Source organism: Phyllobates terribilis, unplaced genomic scaffold (genome assembly GCF_046119375.1).
Source record: "Phyllobates terribilis strain yellow unplaced genomic scaffold, ASM4611937v1 Scaffold_249__1_contigs__length_2872098, whole genome shotgun sequence".
NCBI classification, from domain to species: Eukaryota; Metazoa; Chordata; class Amphibia; order Anura; family Dendrobatidae; genus Phyllobates; species Phyllobates terribilis.
Genome location: NW_027363009.1, coordinates 1,160,383 through 1,180,207, shown reverse-complemented (window position 1 = coordinate 1,180,207; position 19,825 = coordinate 1,160,383). Strand labels below are relative to the sequence as shown.

Genomic DNA, 19,825 nt, shown 5'->3' with positions numbered 1-19,825 from the left:
TGTACGGAGGAGACCGACACTGCAGCGGGATACAGGAGCGGGTCTGGGAATACTGCCCCCAGAGAGGCGGGACGAACAGGCAAGGAGCGTGTTCAGACAGGACAGACAAGATACAGGAGCGGGTCTAGGTAATCGGCCCCTAGAAGGCGGGAGGAACAGGCTAGGAGCGTGTTCAGACAGGACAGACAAGATACACAGAAAGGACTCAGTTCAGACACGGGAACAAATACCGCAAAGCAGGAGACATACAGGACTCAGTTCAGACACGGGAGCTGATAAAGCAGGAGACATACAGGACACAGTTCAGACACGGGAGCTGATACCGCAAAGCAGGAGACATACAGGACTCAGTTCAGACACGGGAACTAATACCGCAAAGCAGGAGACATACAGGACTTAGTTCAGATACGGGAGCTGATACCGCAAAGCAGGAGACATACAGGACTAAGTTCAGACAGGCCTGGAAATACAGCCTCCAGGAAAGGCAGACAAGGAAACAAAGACAGGACCTGGCACCTTCAGAGTGCAAGCACACACTGAAGGAAACACTATGCTCAGGCAGGGATAGAAGGGAGCTGCTGAGCTATATACCAAGTGTCAGACAGCAATAGGCTGAGGACGCACAAGGGGTGTGACCCACAGCAGGTACAAAAAGCAGGAAGTGATCGGGCGCCGCCCTTAAGCAGCAGAGACAGACACAAACAGACAGCATGGAGGGAAGCCAGAGAGACATTCTGGACAGGAGATCAAGTGCGCGCTCCTGCACAGTGGGAGATGGACCACTATGCAAGGACGCCGCCAGGTATGTTACATAATGTAATGTAATGCAATGCTATCTATCTAGCTCTCCCTCTATACTTCCTTTTGGATAAACAGACATATTAGGCAAGCATTTTGGAGCTTTCACCTAAATAACTACAGGTGGTGAGATAAGCTGCACAATATAATTGACCTTTCAGTATATTGTTGCACACACACCATCTATTTAGCAAATGCCCTTGTTATCAACAGCAGCCTTTTAAACTCATCTGAGCTAACAGGTATGTGAGCTGGTTACTCTGCTGCGCTTAAAATTTCTTTTTTGGTTTGCTACAATGCCTTTTCTGAAACGTTGTCTCCCTCTGCTGGAACACTGACTTCTTTCATTTAATGCCTGCAGACTATAAAAGAGAAACCAACCCAAAAAGTTTGGTTGATTAGTCTGTGGCATTCTTTTAAACTGTTGCTTATGGCGGTCTCTGTGAGCTTCTCAGTGACATTCAGCCATCCAGGTATCCCGCCTGCAGTAGACGGAATGTGGCAATGGAACGCTGGCTGCGCGTGTCATAATAGGCTCTGAGCCTTTATATACCTGCGCACAGCAGCAGCCACCTTCAGTCTGCTGCTGGACAGCCAGCAGCAGCAGCAGCAGGAGAGGTAATTAATCAGCAACCCTCCTGCTAAGGGTAGACAGCTGCTCGTTCCACCCCCCCCCCCCCGCCTTAATTGGTTCTCCTCCCTTCCAACGGTGTTGAGGCGGGTGGGAACAGCCGGGGGTTGAGGGTACTGTGCTAAAAGAGGTGGAGTTATGCAGATCTAAAACGCGTGGATTGCAGCAGCAGCAAGCCGAAAAGTGCAGGCATGTGAGGGATCTAGAGGTTGACAGCATGTCTTCTTAACGGGAGTCCAGGTGGCCATCTCCACAAATGGACTTTTCAGAATCCTTGGGTGGCACCGTAGTCAGAAACCAATTCTGGTTATCGCTTCTCGGCCTTTTGGCTAAGATCAAGTGTAGTATCTGTTCTTATCAGTTTAATATCTGATACGTCCCCTATCTGGGGACCATATATTAAATGGATTTTTAGAACAGGGAGATGGAAAAAGAGCTTGCTCTGTCCACTCCACGCATTGACCTGGTATTGCAGTATCTCCAGGACCGGTGCACCCCTTCTTTAATGCAGTTTCTAAAATCAGAAAGAATTGAATTCAATGCTTTTTGTTCATTTTGCTTGTTTGTCGGATTTTGGGATGGACTCTTTGGCTTTGCTTTTCTTCTCCTCATTGGATTTTTCATGTTAAAAGTTGCAGAAGCCAGATGACAAGCTCATTTTGGTTCAACTTCAGCAACTGTGCATTGCATTGCCATGTAATGTAATGTAATGCAATGCTATCTATCTAGCTCTCCCTCTATACTTCCTTTTGGATAAACAGACATATTAGGCAAGCATTTTGGAGCTTTCACCTAAATAACTACAGGTGGTGAGATAAGCTGCACAATATAATTGACCTTTCAGTATATTGTTGCACACACACCATCTATTTAGCAAATGCCCTTGTTATCAACAGCAGCCTTTTAAACTCACCTGAGCTAACAGGTATGTGAGCTGGTTACTCTGCTGCGCTTAAAATTTCTTTTTTGGTTGGCTACAATGCCTTTTCTGAAACGTTGTCTCCCTCTGCTGGAACACTGACTTCTTTCATTTAATGCCTGCAGACTATAAAAGAGAAACCAACCCAAAAAGTTTGGTTGATTAGTCTGTGGCATTCTTTTAAACTGTTGCTTATGGCGGTCTCTGTGAGCTTCTCAGTGACATTCAGCCATCCAGGTATCCCGCCTGCAGTAGACGGAATGTGGCAATGGAACGCTGGCTGCGCGGGTCATAATAGGCTCTGAGCCTTTATATACCTGCGCACAGCAGCAGCCACCTTCAGTCTGCTGCTGGACAGCCAGCAGCAGCAGCAGCAGGAGAGGTAATTAATCAGCAACCCTCCTGCTAAGGGTAGACAGCTGCTCGTTCCACCCCCCCCGCCTTAATTGGTTCTCCTCCCTTCCAACGGTGTTGAGGCGGGTGGGAACAGCCGGGGGTTGAGGGTACTGTGCTAAAAGAGGTGGAGTTATGCAGATCTAAAACGCGTGGATTGCAGCAGCAGCAAGCCGAAAAGTGCAGGCATGTGAGGGATCTAGAGGTTGACAGCATGTCTTCTTAACGGGAGTCCAGGTGGCCATCTCCACAAATGGACTTTTCAGAATCCTTGGGTGGCACCGTAGTCGGAAACCAATTCTGGTTATCGCTTCTCGGCCTTTTGGCTAAGATCAAGTGTAGTATCTGTTCTTATCAGTTTAATATCTGATACGTCCCCTATCTGGGGACCATATATTAAATGGATTTTTAGAACAGGGAGATGGAAAAAGAGCTTGCTCTGTCCACTCCACGCATTGACCTGGTATTGCAGTATCTCCAGGACCGGTGCACCCCTTCTTTAATGCAGTTTCTAAAATCAGAAAGAATTGAATTCAATGCTTTTTGTTCATTTTGCTTGTTTGTCGGATTTTGGGATGGACTCTTTGGCTTTGCTTTTCTTCTCCTCATTGGATTTTTCATGTTAAAAGTTGCAGAAGCCAGATGACAAGCTCATTTTGGTTCAACTTCAGCAACTGTGCATTGCATTGCCATGTAATGTAATGTAATGCAATGCTATCTATCTAGCTCTCCCTCTATACTTCCTTTTGGATAAACAGACATATTAGGCAAGCATTTTGGAGCTTTCACCTAAATAACTACAGGTGGTGAGATAAGCTGCACAATATAATTGACCTTTCAGTATATTGTTGCACACACACCATCTATTTAGCAAATGCCCTTGTTATCAACAGCAGCCTTTTAAACTCACCTGAGCTAACAGGTATGTGAGCTGGTTACTCTGCTGCGCTTAAAATTTCTTTTTTGGTTTGCTACAATGCCTTTTCTGAAACGTTGTCTCCCTCTGCTGGAACACTGACTTCTTTCATTTAATGCCTGCAGACTATAAAAGAGAAACCAACCCAAAAAGTTTGGTTGATTAGTCTGTGGCATTCTTTTAAACTGTTGCTTATGGCGGTCTCTGTGAGCTTCTCAGTGACATTCAGCCATCCAGGTATCCCGCCTGCAGTAGACGGAATGTGGCAATGGAACGCTGGCTGCGCGTGTCATAATAGGCTCTGAGCCTTTATATACCTGCGCACAGCAGCAGCCACCTTCAGTCTGCTGCTGGACAGCCAGCAGCAGCAGCAGGAGAGGTAATTAATCAGCAACCCTCCTGCTAAGGGTAGACAGCTGCTCGTTCCACCCCCCCCCCCCGCCTTAATTGGTTCTCCTCCCTTCCAACGGTGTTGAGGCGGGTGGGAACAGCCGGGGGTTGAGGGTACTGTGCTAAAAGAGGTGGAGTTATGCAGATCTAAAACGCGTGGATTGCAGCAGCAGCAAGCCGAAAAGTGCAGGCATGTGAGGGATCTAGAGGTTGACAGCATGTCTTCTTAACGGGAGTCCAGGTGGCCATCTCCACAAATGGACTTTTCAGAATCCTTGGGTGGCACCGTAGTCGGAAACCAATTCTGGTTATCGCTTCTCGGCCTTTTGGCTAAGATCAAGTGTAGTATCTGTTCTTATCAGTTTAATATCTGATACGTCCCCTATCTGGGGACCATATATTAAATGGATTTTTAGAACAGGGAGATGGAAAAAGAGCTTGCTCTGTCCACTCCACGCATTGACCTGGTATTGCAGTATCTCCAGGACCGGTGCACCCCTTCTTTAATGCAGTTTCTAAAATCAGAAAGAATTGAATTCAATGCTTTTTGTTCATTTTGCTTGTTTGTCGGATTTTGGGATGGACTCTTTGGCTTTGCTTTTCTTCTCCTCATTGGATTTTTCATGTTAAAAGTTGCAGAAGCCAGATGACAAGCTCATTTTGGTTCAACTTCAGCAACTGTGCATTGCATTGCCATGTAATGTAATGTAATGCAATGCTATCTATCTAGCTCTCCCTCTATACTTCCTTTTGGATAAACAGACATATTAGGCAAGCATTTTGGAGCTTTCACCTAAATAACTACAGGTGGTGAGATAAGCTGCACAATATAATTGACCTTTCAGTATATTGTTGCACACACACCATCTATTTAGCAAATGCCCTTGTTATCAACAGCAGCCTTTTAAACTCACCTGAGCTAACAGGTATGTGAGCTGGTTACTCTGCTGCGCTTAAAATTTCTTTTTTGGTTTGCTACAATGCCTTTTCTGAAACGTTGTCTCCCTCTGCTGGAACACTGACTTCTTTCATTTAATGCCTGCAGACTATAAAAGAGAAACCAACCCAAAAAGTTTGGTTGATTAGTCTGTGGCATTCTTTTAAACTGTTGCTTATGGCGGTCTCTGTGAGCTTCTCAGTGACATTCAGCCATCCAGGTATCCCGCCTGCAGTAGACGGAATGTGGCAATGGAACGCTGGCTGCGCGTGTCATAATAGGCTCTGAGCCTTTATATACCTGCGCACAGCAGCAGCCACCTTCAGTCTGCTGCTGGACAGCCAGCAGCAGCAGCAGCAGGAGAGGTAATTAATCAGCAACCCTCCTGCTAAGGGTAGACAGCTGCTCGTTCCACCCCCCCCCCCCCCCGCCTTAATTGGTTCTCCTCCCTTCCAACGGTGTTGAGGCGGGTGGGAACAGCCGGGGGTTGAGGGTACTGTGCTAAAAGAGGTGGAGTTATGCAGATCTAAAACGCGTGGATTGCAGCAGCAGCAAGCCGAAAAGTGCAGGCATGTGAGGGATCTAGAGGTTGACAGCATGTCTTCTTAACGGGAGTCCAGGTGGCCATCTCCACAAATGGACTTTTCAGAATCCTTGGGTGGCACCGTAGTCGGAAACCAATTCTGGTTATCGCTTCTCGGCCTTTTGGCTAAGATCAAGTGTAGTATCTGTTCTTATCAGTTTAATATCTGATACGTCCCCTATCTGGGGACCATATATTAAATGGATTTTTAGAACAGGGAGATGGAAAAAGAGCTTGCTCTGTCCACTCCACGCATTGACCTGGTATTGCAGTATCTCCAGGACCGGTGCACCCCTTCTTTAATGCAGTTTCTAAAATCAGAAAGAATTGAATTCAATGCTTTTTGTTCATTTTGCTTGTTTGTCGGATTTTGGGATGGACTCTTTGGCTTTGCTTTTCTTCTCCTCATTGGATTTTTCATGTTAAAAGTTGCAGAAGCCAGATGACAAGCTCATTTTGGTTCAACTTCAGCAACTGTGCATTGCATTGCCATGTAATGTAATGTAATGCAATGCTATCTATCTAGCTCTCCCTCTATACTTCCTTTTGGATAAACAGACATATTAGGCAAGCATTTTGGAGCTTTCACCTAAATAACTACAGGTGGTGAGATAAGCTGCACAATATAATTGACCTTTCAGTATATTGTTGCACACACACCATCTATTTAGCAAATGCCCTTGTTATCAACAGCAGCCTTTTAAACTCACCTGAGCTAACAGGTATGTGAGCTGGTTACTCTGCTGCGCTTAAAATTTCTTTTTTGGTTTGCTACAATGCCTTTTCTGAAACGTTGTCTCCCTCTGCTGGAACACTGACTTCTTTCATTTAATGCCTGCAGACTATAAAAGAGAAACCAACCCAAAAAGTTTGGTTGATTAGTCTGTGGCATTCTTTTAAACTGTTGCTTATGGCGGTCTCTGTGAGCTTCTCAGTGACATTCAGCCATCCAGGTATCCCGCCTGCAGTAGACGGAATGTGGCAATGGAACGCTGGCTGCGCGTGTCATAATAGGCTCTGAGCCTTTATATACCTGCGCACAGCAGCAGCCACCTTCAGTCTGCTGCTGGACAGCCAGCAGCAGCAGCAGCAGGAGAGGTAATTAATCAGCAACCCTCCTGCTAAGGGTAGACAGCTGCTCGTTCCACCCCCCCCCCCGCCTTAATTGGTTCTCCTCCCTTCCAACGGTGTTGAGGCGGGTGGGAACAGCCGGGGGTTGAGGGTACTGTGCTAAAAGAGGTGGAGTTATGCAGATCTAAAACGCGTGGATTGCAGCAGCAGCAAGCCGAAAAGTGCAGGCATGTGAGGGATCTAGAGGTTGACAGCATGTCTTCTTAACGGGAGTCCAGGTGGCCATCTCCACAAATGGACTTTTCAGAAACCTTGGGTGGCACCGTAGTCGGAAACCAATTCTGGTTATCGCTTCTCGGCCTTTTGGCTAAGATCAAGTGTAGTATCTGTTCTTATCAGTTTAATATCTGATATGTCCCCTATCTGGGGACCATATATTAAATGGATTTTTAGAACAGGGAGATGGAAAAAGAGCTTGCTCTGTCCACTCCACGCATTGACCTGGTATTGCAGTATCTCCAGGACCGGTGCACCCCTTCTTTAATGCAGTTTCTAAAATCAGAAAGAATTGAATTCAATGCTTTTTGTTCATTTTGCTTGTTTGTCGGATTTTGGGATGGACTCTTTGGCTTTGCTTTTCTTCTCCTCATTGGATTTTTCATGTTAAAAGTTGCAGAAGCCAGATGACAAGCTCATTTTGGTTCAACTTCAGCAACTGTGCATTGCATTGCCATGTAATGTAATGTAATGCAATGCTATCTATCTAGCTCTCCCTCTATACTTCCTTTTGGATAAACAGACATATTAGGCAAGCATTTTGGAGCTTTCACCTAAATAACTACAGGTGGTGAGATAAGCTGCACAATATAATTGACCTTTCAGTATATTGTTGCACACACACCATCTATTTAGCAAATGCCCTTGTTATCAACAGCAGCCTTTTAAACTCACCTGAGCTAACAGGTATGTGAGCTGGTTACTCTGCTGCGCTTAAAATTTCTTTTTTGGTTTGCTACAATGCCTTTTCTGAAACGTTGTCTCCCTCTGCTGGAACACTGACTTCTTTCATTTAATGCCTGCAGACTATAAAAGAGAAACCAACCCAAAAAGTTTGGTTGATTAGTCTGTGGCATTCTTTTAAACTGTTGCTTATGGCGGTCTCTGTGAGCTTCTCAGTGACATTCAGCCATCCAGGTATCCCGCCTGCAGTAGACGGAATGTGGCAATGGAACGCTGGCTGCGCGTGTCATAATAGGCTCTGAGCCTTTATATACCTGCGCACAGCAGCAGCCACCTTCAGTCTGCTGCTGGACAGCCAGCAGCAGCAGCAGGAGAGGTAATTAATCAGCAACCCTCCTGCTAAGGGTAGACAGCTGCTCGTTCCACCCCCCCCCCCGGCCTTAATTGGTTCTCCTCCCTTCCAACGGTGATGAGGCGGGTGGGAACAGCCGGGGGTTGAGGGTACTGTGCTAAAAGAGGTGGAGTTATGCAGATCTAAAACGCGTGGATTGCAGCAGCAGCAAGCCGAAAAGTGCAGGCATGTGAGGGATCTAGAGGTTGACAGCATGTCTTCTTAACGGGAGTCCAGGTGGCCATCTCCACAAATGGACTTTTCAGAATCCTTGGGTGGCACCGTAGTCGGAAACCAATTCTGGTTATCGCTTCTCGGCCTTTTGGCTAAGATCAAGTGTAGTATCTGTTCTTATCAGTTTAATATCTGATACGTCCCCTATCTGGGGACCATATATTAAATGGATTTTTAGAACAGGGAGATGGAAAAAGAGCTTGCTCTGTCCACTCCACGCATTGACCTGGTATTGCAGTATCTCCAGGACCGGTGCACCCCTTCTTTAATGCAGTTTCTAAAATCAGAAAGAATTGAATTCAATGCTTTTTGTTCATTTTGCTTGTTTGTCGGATTTTGGGATGGACTCTTTGGCTTTGCTTTACTTCTCCTCATTGGATTTTTCATGTTAAAAGTTGCAGAAGCCAGATGACAAGCTCATTTTGGTTCAACTTCAGCAACTGTGCATTGCATTGCCATGTAATGTAATGTAATGCAATGCTATCTATCTAGCTCTCCCTCTATACTTCCTTTTGGATAAACAGACATATTAGGCAAGCATTTTGGAGCTTTCACCTAAATAACTACAGGTGGTGAGATAAGCTGCACAATATAATTGACCTTTCAGTATATTGTTGCACACACACCATCTATTTAGCAAATGCCCTTGTTATCAACAGCAGCCTTTTAAACTCACCTGAGCTAACAGGTATGTGAGCTGGTTACTCTGCTGCGCTTAAAATTTCTTTTTTGGTTTGCTACAATGCCTTTTCTGAAACGTTGTCTCCCTCTGCTGGAACACTGACTTCTTTCATTTAATGCCTGCAGACTATAAAAGAGAAACCAACCCAAAAAGTTTGGTTGATTAGTCTGTGGCATTCTTTTAAACTGTTGCTTATGGCGGTCTCTGTGAGCTTCTCAGTGACATTCAGCCATCCAGGTATCCCGCCTGCAGTAGACGGAATGTGGCAATGGAACGCTGGCTGCGCGTGTCATAATAGGCTCTGAGCCTTTATATACCTGCGCACAGCAGCAGCCACCTTCAGTCTGCTGCTGGACAGCCAGCAGCAGCAGCAGCAGGAGAGGTAATTAATCAGCAACCCTCCTGCTAAGGGTAGACAGCTGCTCGTTCCACCCCCCCCCCCGCCTTAATTGGTTCTCCTCCCTTCCAACGGTGTTGAGGCGGGTGGGAACAGCCGGGGGTTGAGGGTACTGTGCTAAAAGAGGTGGAGTTATGCAGATCTAAAACGCGTGGATTGCAGCAGCAGCAAGCCGAAAAGTGCAGGCATGTGAGGGATCTAGAGGTTGACAGCATGTCTTCTTAACGGGAGTCCAGGTGGCCATCTCCACAAATGGACTTTTCAGAATCCTTGGGTGGCACCGTAGTCGGAAACCAATTCTGGTTATCGCTTCTCGGCCTTTTGGCTAAGATCAAGTGTAGTATCTGTTCTTATCAGTTTAATATCTGATACGTCCCCTATCTGGGGACCATATATTAAATGGATTTTTAGAACAGGGAGATGGAAAAAGAGCTTGCTCTGTCCACTCCACGCATTGACCTGGTATTGCAGTATCTCCAGGACCGGTGCACCCCTTCTTTAATGCAGTTTCTAAAATCAGAAAGAATTGAATTCAATGCTTTTTGTTCATTTTGCTTGTTTGTCGGATTTTGGGATGGACTCTTTGGCTTTGCTTTTCTTCTCCTCATTGGATTTTTCATGTTAAAAGTTGCAGAAGCCAGATGACAAGCTCATTTTGGTTCAACTTCAGCAACTGTGCATTGCATTGCCATGTAATGTAATGTAATGCAATGCTATCTATCTAGCTCTCCCTCTATACTTCCTTTTGGATAAACAGACATATTAGGCAAGCATTTTGGAGCTTTCACCTAAATAACTACAGGTGGTGAGATAAGCTGCACAATATAATTGACCTTTCAGTATATTGTTGCACACACACCATCTATTTAGCAAATGCCCTTGTTATCAACAGCAGCCTTTTAAACTCACCTGAGCTAACAGGTATGTGAGCTGGTTACTCTGCTGCGCTTAAAATTTCTTTTTTGGTTTGCTACAATGCCTTTTCTGAAACGTTGTCTCCCTCTGCTGGAACACTGACTTCTTTCATTTAATGCCTGCAGACTATAAAAGAGAAACCAACCCAAAAAGTTTGGTTGATTAGTCTGTGGCATTCTTTTAAACTGTTGCTTTTGGCGGTCTATGTGAGCTTCTCAGTGACATTCAGCCATCCAGGTATCCCGCCTGCAGTAGACGGAATGTGGCAATGGAACGCTGGCTGCGCGTGTCATAATAGGCTCTGAGCCTTTATATACCTGCGCACAGCAGCAGCCACCTTCAGTCTGCTGCTGGACAGCCAGCAGCAGCAGCAGCAGGAGAGGTAATTAATCAGCAACCCTCCTGCTAAGGGTAGACAGCTGCTCGTTCCACCCCCCCCCCCGCCTTAATTGGTTCTCCTCCCTTCCAACGGTGTTGAGGCGGGTGGGAACAGCCGGGGGTTGAGGGTACTGTGCTAAAAGAGGTGGAGTTATGCAGATCTAAAACGCGTGGATTGCAGCAGCAGCAAGCCGAAAAGTGCAGGCATGTGAGGGATCTAGAGGTTGACAGCATGTCTTCTTAACGGGAGTCCAGGTGGCCATCTCCACAAATGGACTTTTCAGAATCCTTGGGTGGCACCGTAGTCGGAAACCAATTCTGGTTATCGCTTCTCGGCCTTTTGGCTAAGATCAAGTGTAGTATCTGTTCTTATCAGTTTAATATCTGATACGTCCCCTATCTGGGGACCATATATTAAATGGATTTTTAGAACAGGGAGATGGAAAAAGAGCTTGCTCTGTCCACTCCACGCATTGACCTGGTATTGCAGTATCTCCAGGACCGGTGCACCCCTTCTTTAATGCAGTTTCTAAAATCAGAAAGAATTGAATTCAATGCTTTTTGTTCATTTTGCTTGTTTGTCGGATTTTGGGATGGACGCTTTGGCTTTGCTTTTCTTCTCCTCATTGGATTTTTCATGTTAAAAGTTGCAGAAGCCAGATGACAAGCTCATTTTGGTTCAACTTCAGCAACTGTGCATTGCATTGCCATGTAATGTAATGTAATGCAATGCTATCTATCTAGCTCTCCCTCTATACTTCCTTTTGGATAAACAGACATATTAGGCAAGCATTTTGGAGCTTTCACCTAAATAACTACAGGTGGTGAGATAAGCTGCACAATATAATTGACCTTTCAGTATATTGTTGCACACACACCATCTATTTAGCAAATGCCCTTGTTATCAACAGCAGCCTTTTAAACTCACCTGAGCTAACAGGTATGTGAGCTGGTTACTCTGCTGCGCTTAAAATTTCTTTTTTGGTTTGCTACAATGCCTTTTCTGAAACGTTGTCTCCCTCTGCTGGAACACTGACTTCTTTCATTTAATGCCTGCAGACTATAAAAGAGAAACCAACCCAAAAAGTTTGGTTGATTAGTCTGTGGCATTCTTTTAAACTGTTGCTTATGGCGGTCTCTGTGAGCTTCTCAGTGACATTCAGCCATCCAGGTATCCCGCCTGCAGTAGACGGAATGTGGCAATGGAACGCTGGCTGCGCGTGTCATAATAGGCTCTGAGCCTTTATATACCTGCGCACAGCAGCAGCCACCTTCAGTCTGCTGCTGGACAGCCAGCAGCAGCAGCAGCAGGAGAGGTAATTAATCAGCAACCCTCCTGCTAAGGGTAGACAGCTGCTCGTTCCACCCCCCCCCCCGCCTTAATTGGTTCTCCTCCCTTCCAACGGTGTTGAGGCGGGTGGGAACAGCCGGGGGTTGAGGGTACTGTGCTAAAAGAGGTGGAGTTATGCAGATCTAAAACGCGTGGATTGCAGCAGCAGCAAGCCGAAAAGTGCAGGCATGTGAGGGATCTAGAGGTTGACAGCATGTCTTCTTAACGGGAGTCCAGGTGGCCATCTCCACAAATGGACTTTTCAGAATCCTTGGGTGGCACCGTAGTCGGAAACCAATTCTGGTTATCGCTTCTCGGCCTTTTGGCTAAGATCAAGTGTAGTATCTGTTCTTATCAGTTTAATATCTGATACGTCCCCTATCTGGAGACCATATATTAAATGGATTTTTAGAACAGGGAGATGGAAAAAGAGCTTGCTCTGTCCACTCCACGCATTGACCTGGTATTGCAGTATCTCCAGGACCGGTGCACCCCTTCTTTAATGCAGTTTCTAAAATCAGAAAGAATTGAATTCAATGCTTTTTGTTCATTTTGCTTGTTTGTCGGATTTTGGGATGGACTCTTTGGCTTTGCTTTTCTTCTCCTCATTGGATTTTTCATGTTAAAAGTTGCAGAAGCCAGATGACAAGCTCATTTTGGTTCAACTTCAGCAACTGTGCATTGCATTGCCATGTAATGTAATGTAATGCAATGCTATCTATCTAGCTCTCCCTCTATACTTCCTTTTGGATAAACAGACATATTAGGCAAGCATTTTGGAGCTTTCACCTAAATAACTACAGGTGGTGAGATAAGCTGCACAATATAATTGACCTTTCAGTATATTGTTGCACACACACCATCTATTTAGCAAATGCCCTTGTTATCAACAGCAGCCTTTTAAACTCACCTGAGCTAACAGGTATGTGAGCTGGTTACTCTGCTGCGCTTAAAATTTCTTTTTTGGTTTGCTACAATGCCTTTTCTGAAACGTTGTCTCCCTCTGCTGGAACACTGACTTCTTTCATTTAATGCCTGCAGACTATAAAAGAGAAACCAACCCAAAAAGTTTGGTTGAATAGTCTGTGGCATTCTTTTAAACTGTTGCTTATGGCGGTCTCTGTGAGCTTCTCAGTGACATTCAGCCATCCAGGTATCCCGCCTGCAGTAGACGGAATGTGGCAATGGAACGCTGGCTGCGCGTGTCATAATAGGCTCTGAGCCTTTATATACCTGCGCACAGCAGCAGCCACCTTCAGTCTGCTGCTGGACAGCCAGCAGCAGCAGCAGCAGGAGAGGTAATTAATCAGCAACCCTCCTGCTAAGGGTAGACAGCTGCTCGTTCCACCCCCCCCCCCGCCTTAATTGGTTCTCCTCCCTTCCAACGGTGTTGAGGCGGGTGGGAACAGCCGGGGGTTGAGGGTACTGTGCTAAAAGAGGTGGAGTTATGCAGATCTAAAACGCGTGGATTGCAGCAGCAGCAAGCCGAAAAGTGCAGGCATGTGAGGGATCTAGAGGTTGACAGCATGTCTTCTTAACGGGAGTCCAGGTGGCCATCTCCACAAATGGACTTTTCAGAATCCTTGGGTGGCACCGTAGTCGGAAACCAATTCTGGTTATCTCTTCTCGGCCTTTTGGCTAAGATCAAGTGTAGTATCTGTTCTTATCAGTTTAATATCTGATACGTCCCCTATCTGGGGACCATATATTAAATGGATTTTTAGAACAGGGAGATGGAAAAAGAGCTTGCTCTGTCCACTCCACGCATTGACCTGGTATTGCAGTATCTCCAGGACCGGTGCACCCCTTCTTTAATGCAGTTTCTAAAATCAGAAAGAATTGAATTCAATGCTTTTTGTTCATTTTGCTTGTTTGTCGGATTTTGGGATGGACTCTTTGGCTTTGCTTTTCTTCTCCTCATTGGATTTTTCATGTTAAAAGTTGCAGAAGCCAGATGACAAGCTCATTTTGGTTCAACTTCAGCAACTGTGCATTGCATTGCCATGTAATGTAATGTAATGCAATGCTATCTATCTAGCTCTCCCTCTATACTTCCTTTTGGATAAACAGACATATTAGGCAAGCATTTTGGAGCTTTCACCTAAATAACTACAGGTGGTGAGATAAGCTGCACAATATAATTGACCTTTCAGTATATTGTTGCACACACACCATCTATTTAGCAAATGCCCTTGTTATCAACAGCAGCCTTTTAAACTCACCTGAGCTAACAGGTATGTGAGCTGGTTACTCTGCTGCGCTTAAAATTTCTTTTTTGGTTTGCTACAATGCCTTTTCTGAAACGTTGTCTCCCTCTGCTGGAACACTGACTTCTTTCATTTAATGCCTGCAGACTATAAAAGAGAAACCAACCCAAAAAGTTTGGTTGAATAGTCTGTGGCATTCTTTTAAACTGTTGCTTATGGCGGTCTCTGTGAGCTTCTCAGTGACATTCAGCCATCCAGGTATCCCGCCTGCAGTAGACGGAATGTGGCAATGGAACGCTGGCTGCGCGTGTCATAATAGGCTCTGAGCCTTTATATACCTGCGCACAGCAGCAGCCACCTTCAGTCTGCTGCTGGACAGCCAGCAGCAGCAGCAGCAGGAGAGGTAATTAATCAGCAACCCTCCTGCTAAGGGTAGACAGCTGCTCGTTCCACCCCCCCCCCCGCCTTAATTGGTTCTCCTCCCTTCCAACGGTGTTGAGGCGGGTGGGAACAGCCGGGGGTTGAGGGTACTGTGCTAAAAGAGGTGGAGTTATGCAGATCTAAAACGCGTGGATTGCAGCAGCAGCAAGCCGAAAAGTGCAGGCATGTGAGGGATCTAGAGGTTGACAGCATGTCTTCTTAACGGGAGTCCAGGTGGCCATCTCCACAAATGGACTTTTCAGAATCCTTGGGTGGCACCGTAGTCGGAAACCAATTCTGGTTATCTCTTCTCGGCCTTTTGGCTAAGATCAAGTGTAGTATCTGTTCTTATCAGTTTAATATCTGATACGTCCCCTATCTGGGGACCATATATTAAATGGATTTTTAGAACAGGGAGATGGAAAAAGAGCTTGCTCTGTCCACTCCACGCATTGACCTGGTATTGCAGTATCTCCAGGACCGGTGCACCCCTTCTTTAATGCAGTTTCTAAAATCAGAAAGAATTGAATTCAATGCTTTTTGTTCATTTTGCTTGTTTGTCGGATTTTGGGATGGACTCTTTGGCTTTGCTTTTCTTCTCCTCATTGGATTTTTCATGTTAAAAGTTGCAGAAGCCAGATGACAAGCTCATTTTGGTTCAACTTCAGCAACTGTGCATTGCATTGCCATGTAATGTAATGTAATGCAATGCTATCTATCTAGCTCTCCCTCTATACTTCCTTTTGGATAAACAGACATATTAGGCAAGCATTTTGGAGCTTTCACCTAAATAACTACAGGTGGTGAGATAAGCTGCACAATATAATTGACCTTTCAGTATATTGTTGCACACACACCATCTATTTAGCAAATGCCCTTGTTATCAACAGCAGCCTTTTAAACTCACCTGAGCTAACAGGTATGTGAGCTGGTTACTCTGCTGCGCTTAAAATTTCTTTTTTGGTTTGCTACAATGCCTTTTCTGAAACGTTGTCTCCCTCTGCTGGAACACTGACTTCTTTCATTTAATGCCTGCAGACTATAAAAGAGAAACCAACCCAAAAAGTTTGGTTGATTAGTCTGTGGCATTCTTTTAAACTGTTGCTTATGGCGGTCTCTGTGAGCTTCTCAGTGACATTCAGCCATCCAGGTATCCCGCCTGCAGTAGACGGAATGTGGCAATGGAACGCTGGCTGCGCGTGTCATAATAGGCTCTGAGCCTTTATATACCTGCGCACAGCAGCAGCCACCTTCAGTCTGCTGCTGGACAGCCAGCAGCAGCAGCAGCAGGAGAGGTAATTAATCAGCAACCCTCCTGCTAAGGGTAGACAGCTGCTCGTTCCACCCCCCCCCCCCGCCTTAATTGGTTCTCCTCCCTTCCAACGGTGTTGAGGCGGGTGGGAACAGCCGGGGGTTGAGGGTACTGTGCTAAAAGAGGTGGAGTTATGCAGATCTAAAACGCGTGGATTGCAGCAGCAGCAAGCCGAAAAGTGCAGGCATGTGAGGGATCTAGAGGTTGACAGCATGTCTTCTTAACGGGAGTCCAGGTGGCCATCTCCACAAATGGACTTTTCAGAATCCTTGGGTGGCACCGTAGTCGGAAACCAATTCTGGTTATCGCTTCTCGGCCTTTTGGCTAAGATCAAGTGTAGTATCTGTTCTTATCAGTTTAATATCTGATACGTCCCCTATCTGGGGACCATATATTAAATGGATTTTTAGAACAGGGAGATGGAAAAAGAGCTTGCTCTGTCCACTCCACGCATTGACCTGGTATTGCAGTATCTCCAGGACCGGTGCACCCCTTCTTTAATGCAGTTTCTAAAATCAGAAAGAATTGAATTCAATGCTTTTTGTTCATTTTGCTTGTTTGTCGGATTTTGGGATGGACTCTTTGGCTTTGCTTTTCTTCTCCTCATTGGATTTTTCATGTTAAAAGTTGCAGAAGCCAGATGACAAGCTCATTTTGGTTCAACTTCAGCAACTGTGCATTGCATTGCCATGTAATGTAATGTAATGCAATGCTATCTATCTAGCTCTCCCTCTATACTTCCTTTTGGATAAACAGACATATTAGGCAAGCATTTTGGAGCTTTCACCTAAATAACTACAGGTGGTGAGATAAGCTGCACAATATAATTGACCTTTCAGTATATTGTTGCACACACACCATCTATTTAGCAAATGCCCTTGTTATCAACAGCAGCCTTTTAAACTCACCTGAGCTAACAGGTATGTGAGCTGGTTACTCTGCTGCGCTTAAAATTTCTTTTTTGGTTTGCTACAATGCCTTTTCTGAAACGTTGTCTCCCTCTGCTGGAACACTGACTTCTTTCATTTAATGCCTGCAGACTATAAAAGAGAAACCAACCCAAAAAGTTTGGTTGATTAGTCTGTGGCATTCTTTTAAACTGTTGCTTATGGCGGTCTCTGTGAGCTTCTCAGTGACATTCAGCCATCCAGGTATCCCGCCTGCAGTAGACGGAATGTGGCAATGGAACGCTGGCTGCGCGTGTCATAATAGGCTCTGAGCCTTTATATACCTGCGCACAGCAGCAGCCACCTTCAGTCTGCTGCTGGACAGCCAGCAGCAGCAGCAGCAGGAGAGGTAATTAATCAGCAACCCTCCTGCTAAGGGTAGACAGCTGCTCGTTCCACCCCCCCCCCGCCTTAATTGGTTCTCCTCCCTTCCAACGGTGTTGAGGCGGGTGGGAACAGCCGGGGGTTGAGGGTACTGTGCTAAAAGAGGTGGAGTTATGCAGATCTAAAACGCGTGGATTGCAGCAGCAGCAAGCCGAAAAGTGCAGGCATGTGAGGGATCTAGAGGTTGACAGCATGTCTTCTTAACGGGAGTCCAGGTGGCCATCTCCACAAATGGACTTTTCAGAATCCTTGGGTGGCACCGTAGTCGGAAACCAATTCTGGTTATCGCTTCTCGGCCTTTTGGCTAAGATCAAGTGTAGTATCTGTTCTTATCAGTTTAATATCTGATACGTCCCCTATCTGGGGACCATATATTAAATGGATTTTTAGAACAGGGAGATGGAAAAAGAGCTTGCTCTGTCCACTCCACGCATTGACCTGGTATTGCAGTATCTCCAGGACCGGTGCACCCCTTCTTTAATGCAGTTTCTAAAATCAGAAAGAATTGAATTCAATGCTTTTTGTTCATTTTGCTTGTTTGTCGGATTTTGGGATGGACTCTTTGGCTTTGCTTTTCTTCTCCTCATTGGATTTTTCATGTTAAAAGTTGCAGAAGCCAGATGACAAGCTCATTTTGGTTCAACTTCAGCAACTGTGCATTGCATTGCCATGTAATGTAATGTAATGCAATGCTATCTATCTAGCTCTCCCTCTATACTTCCTTTTGGATAAACAGACATATTAGGCAAGCATTTTGGAGCTTTCACCTAAATAACTACAGGTGGTGAGATAAGCTGCACAATATAATTGACCTTTCAGTATATTGTTGCACACACACCATCTATTTAGCAAATGCCCTTGTTATCAACAGCAGCCTTTTAAACTCACCTGAGCTAACAGGTATGTGAGCTGGTTACTCTGCTGCGCTTAAAATTTCTTTTTTGGTTTGCTACAATGCCTTTTCTGAAACGTTGTCTCCCTCTGCTGGAACACTGACTTCTTTCATTTAATGCCTGCAGACTATAAAAGAGAAACCAACCCAAAAAGTTTGGTTGATTAGTCTGTGGCATTCTTTTAAACTGTTGCTTATGGCGGTCTCTGTGAGCTTCTCAGTGACATTCAGCCATCCAGGTATCCCGCCTGCAGTAGACGGAATGTGGCAATGGAACGCTGGCTGCGCGTGTCATAATAGGCTCTGAGCCTTTATATACCTGCGCACAGCAGCAGCCACCTTCAGTCTGCTGCTGGACAGCCAGCAGCAGCAGCAGCAGGAGAGGTAATTAATCAGCAACCCTCCTGCTAAGGGTAGACAGCTGCTCGTTCCACCCCCCCCCCGCCTTAATTGGTTCTCCTCCCTTCCAACGGTGTTGAGGCGGGTGGGAACAGCCGGGGGTTGAGGGTACTGTGCTAAAAGAGGTGGAGTTATGCAGATCTAAAACGCGTGGATTGCAGCAGCAGCAAGCCGAAAAGTGCAGGCATGTGAGGGATCTAGAGGTTGACAGCATGTCTTCTTAACGGGAGTCCAGGTGGCCATCTCCACAAATGGACTTTTCAGAATCCTTGGGTGGCACCGTAGTCGGAAACCAATTCTGGTTATCGCTTCTCGGCCTTTTGGCTAAGATCAAGTGTAGTATCTGTTCTTATCAGTTTAATATCTGATACGTCCCCTATCTGGGGACCATATATTAAATGGATTTTTAGAACAGGGAGATGGAAAAAGAGCTTGCTCTGTCCACTCCACGCATTGACCTGGTATTGCAGTATCTCCAGGACCGGTGCACCCCTTCTTTAATGCAGTTTCTAAAATCAGAAAGAATTGAATTCAATGCTTTTTGTTCATTTTGCTTGTTTGTCGGATTTTGGGATGGACTCTTTGGCTTTGCTTTTCTTCTCCTCATTGGATTTTTCATGTTAAAAGTTGCAGAAGCCAGATGACAAGCTCATTTTGGTTCAACTTCAGCAACTGTGCATTGCATTGCCATGTAATGTAATGTAATGCAATGCTATCTATCTAGCTCTCCCTCTATACTTCCTTTTGGATAAACAGACATATTAGGCAAGCATTTTGGAGCTTTCACCTAAATAACTACAGGTGGTGAGATAAGCTGCACAATATAATTGACCTTTCAGTATATTGTTGCACACACACCATCTATTTAGCAAATGCCCTTGTTATCAACAGCAGCCTTTTAAACTCACCTGAGCTAACAGGTATGTGAGCTGGTTACTCTGCTGCGCTTAAAATTTCTTTTTTGGTTTGCTACAATGCCTTTTCTGAAACGTTGTCTCCCTCTGCTGGAACACTGACTTCTTTCATTTAATGCCTGCAGACTATAAAAGAGAAACCAACCCAAAAAGTTTGGTTGATTAGTCTGTGGCATTCTTTTAAACTGTTGCTTATGGCGGTCTCTGTGAGCTTCTCAGTGACATTCAGCCATCCAGGTATCCCGCCTGCAGTAGACGGAATGTGGCAATGGAACGCTGGCTGCGCGTGTCATAATAGGCTCTGAGCCTTTATATACCTGCGCACAGCAGCAGCCACCTTCAGTCTGCTGCTGGACAGCCAGCAGCAGCAGCAGCAGGAGAGGTAATTAATCAGCAACCCTCCTACTAAGGGTAGACAGCTGCTC

General features: G+C 45.5%; 14 non-coding genes across 14 annotated transcripts; all 14 read left to right on the top strand.

The window, feature by feature from the left end:
• Positions 1 to 1,738: 1,738 nt before the first annotated feature.
• Positions 1,739 to 1,929, top strand: LOC141217813 (U2 spliceosomal RNA). The gene has a single exon (XR_012286587.1). It is a non-coding gene; the product is annotated as a U2 spliceosomal RNA (small nuclear RNA).
• A 1,118-nt stretch (positions 1,930 to 3,047) lies between these two features.
• On the top strand, positions 3,048 to 3,238 carry LOC141217811 (U2 spliceosomal RNA). Its single transcript, XR_012286585.1, has one exon. It is a non-coding gene; the product is annotated as a U2 spliceosomal RNA (small nuclear RNA).
• A 1,119-nt stretch (positions 3,239 to 4,357) lies between these two features.
• LOC141217810 (U2 spliceosomal RNA) lies at positions 4,358 to 4,548 on the top strand. Its single transcript, XR_012286584.1, has one exon. It is a non-coding gene; the product is annotated as a U2 spliceosomal RNA (small nuclear RNA).
• Positions 4,549 to 5,673: 1,125 nt separating this feature from the next.
• Positions 5,674 to 5,864, top strand: LOC141217809 (U2 spliceosomal RNA). The gene has a single exon (XR_012286583.1). It is a non-coding gene; the product is annotated as a U2 spliceosomal RNA (small nuclear RNA).
• Positions 5,865 to 6,985: 1,121 nt separating this feature from the next.
• Positions 6,986 to 7,176, top strand: LOC141218524 (U2 spliceosomal RNA). The gene has a single exon (XR_012287220.1). It is a non-coding gene; the product is annotated as a U2 spliceosomal RNA (small nuclear RNA).
• A 1,119-nt stretch (positions 7,177 to 8,295) lies between these two features.
• Positions 8,296 to 8,486, top strand: LOC141217808 (U2 spliceosomal RNA). The gene has a single exon (XR_012286582.1). It is a non-coding gene; the product is annotated as a U2 spliceosomal RNA (small nuclear RNA).
• A 1,121-nt stretch (positions 8,487 to 9,607) lies between these two features.
• Positions 9,608 to 9,798, top strand: LOC141217807 (U2 spliceosomal RNA). The gene has a single exon (XR_012286581.1). It is a non-coding gene; the product is annotated as a U2 spliceosomal RNA (small nuclear RNA).
• A 1,121-nt stretch (positions 9,799 to 10,919) lies between these two features.
• On the top strand, positions 10,920 to 11,110 carry LOC141217806 (U2 spliceosomal RNA). Its single transcript, XR_012286580.1, has one exon. It is a non-coding gene; the product is annotated as a U2 spliceosomal RNA (small nuclear RNA).
• A 1,121-nt stretch (positions 11,111 to 12,231) lies between these two features.
• Positions 12,232 to 12,422, top strand: LOC141218243 (U2 spliceosomal RNA). The gene has a single exon (XR_012286996.1). It is a non-coding gene; the product is annotated as a U2 spliceosomal RNA (small nuclear RNA).
• Positions 12,423 to 13,543: 1,121 nt separating this feature from the next.
• LOC141218079 (U2 spliceosomal RNA) lies at positions 13,544 to 13,734 on the top strand. Its single transcript, XR_012286842.1, has one exon. It is a non-coding gene; the product is annotated as a U2 spliceosomal RNA (small nuclear RNA).
• A 1,121-nt stretch (positions 13,735 to 14,855) lies between these two features.
• On the top strand, positions 14,856 to 15,046 carry LOC141218077 (U2 spliceosomal RNA). Its single transcript, XR_012286841.1, has one exon. It is a non-coding gene; the product is annotated as a U2 spliceosomal RNA (small nuclear RNA).
• Positions 15,047 to 16,168: 1,122 nt separating this feature from the next.
• LOC141217805 (U2 spliceosomal RNA) lies at positions 16,169 to 16,359 on the top strand. Its single transcript, XR_012286579.1, has one exon. It is a non-coding gene; the product is annotated as a U2 spliceosomal RNA (small nuclear RNA).
• A 1,120-nt stretch (positions 16,360 to 17,479) lies between these two features.
• On the top strand, positions 17,480 to 17,670 carry LOC141217804 (U2 spliceosomal RNA). The gene has a single exon (XR_012286578.1). It is a non-coding gene; the product is annotated as a U2 spliceosomal RNA (small nuclear RNA).
• Positions 17,671 to 18,790: 1,120 nt separating this feature from the next.
• On the top strand, positions 18,791 to 18,981 carry LOC141217803 (U2 spliceosomal RNA). Its single transcript, XR_012286577.1, has one exon. It is a non-coding gene; the product is annotated as a U2 spliceosomal RNA (small nuclear RNA).
• Positions 18,982 to 19,825: the final 844 nt, after the last annotated feature.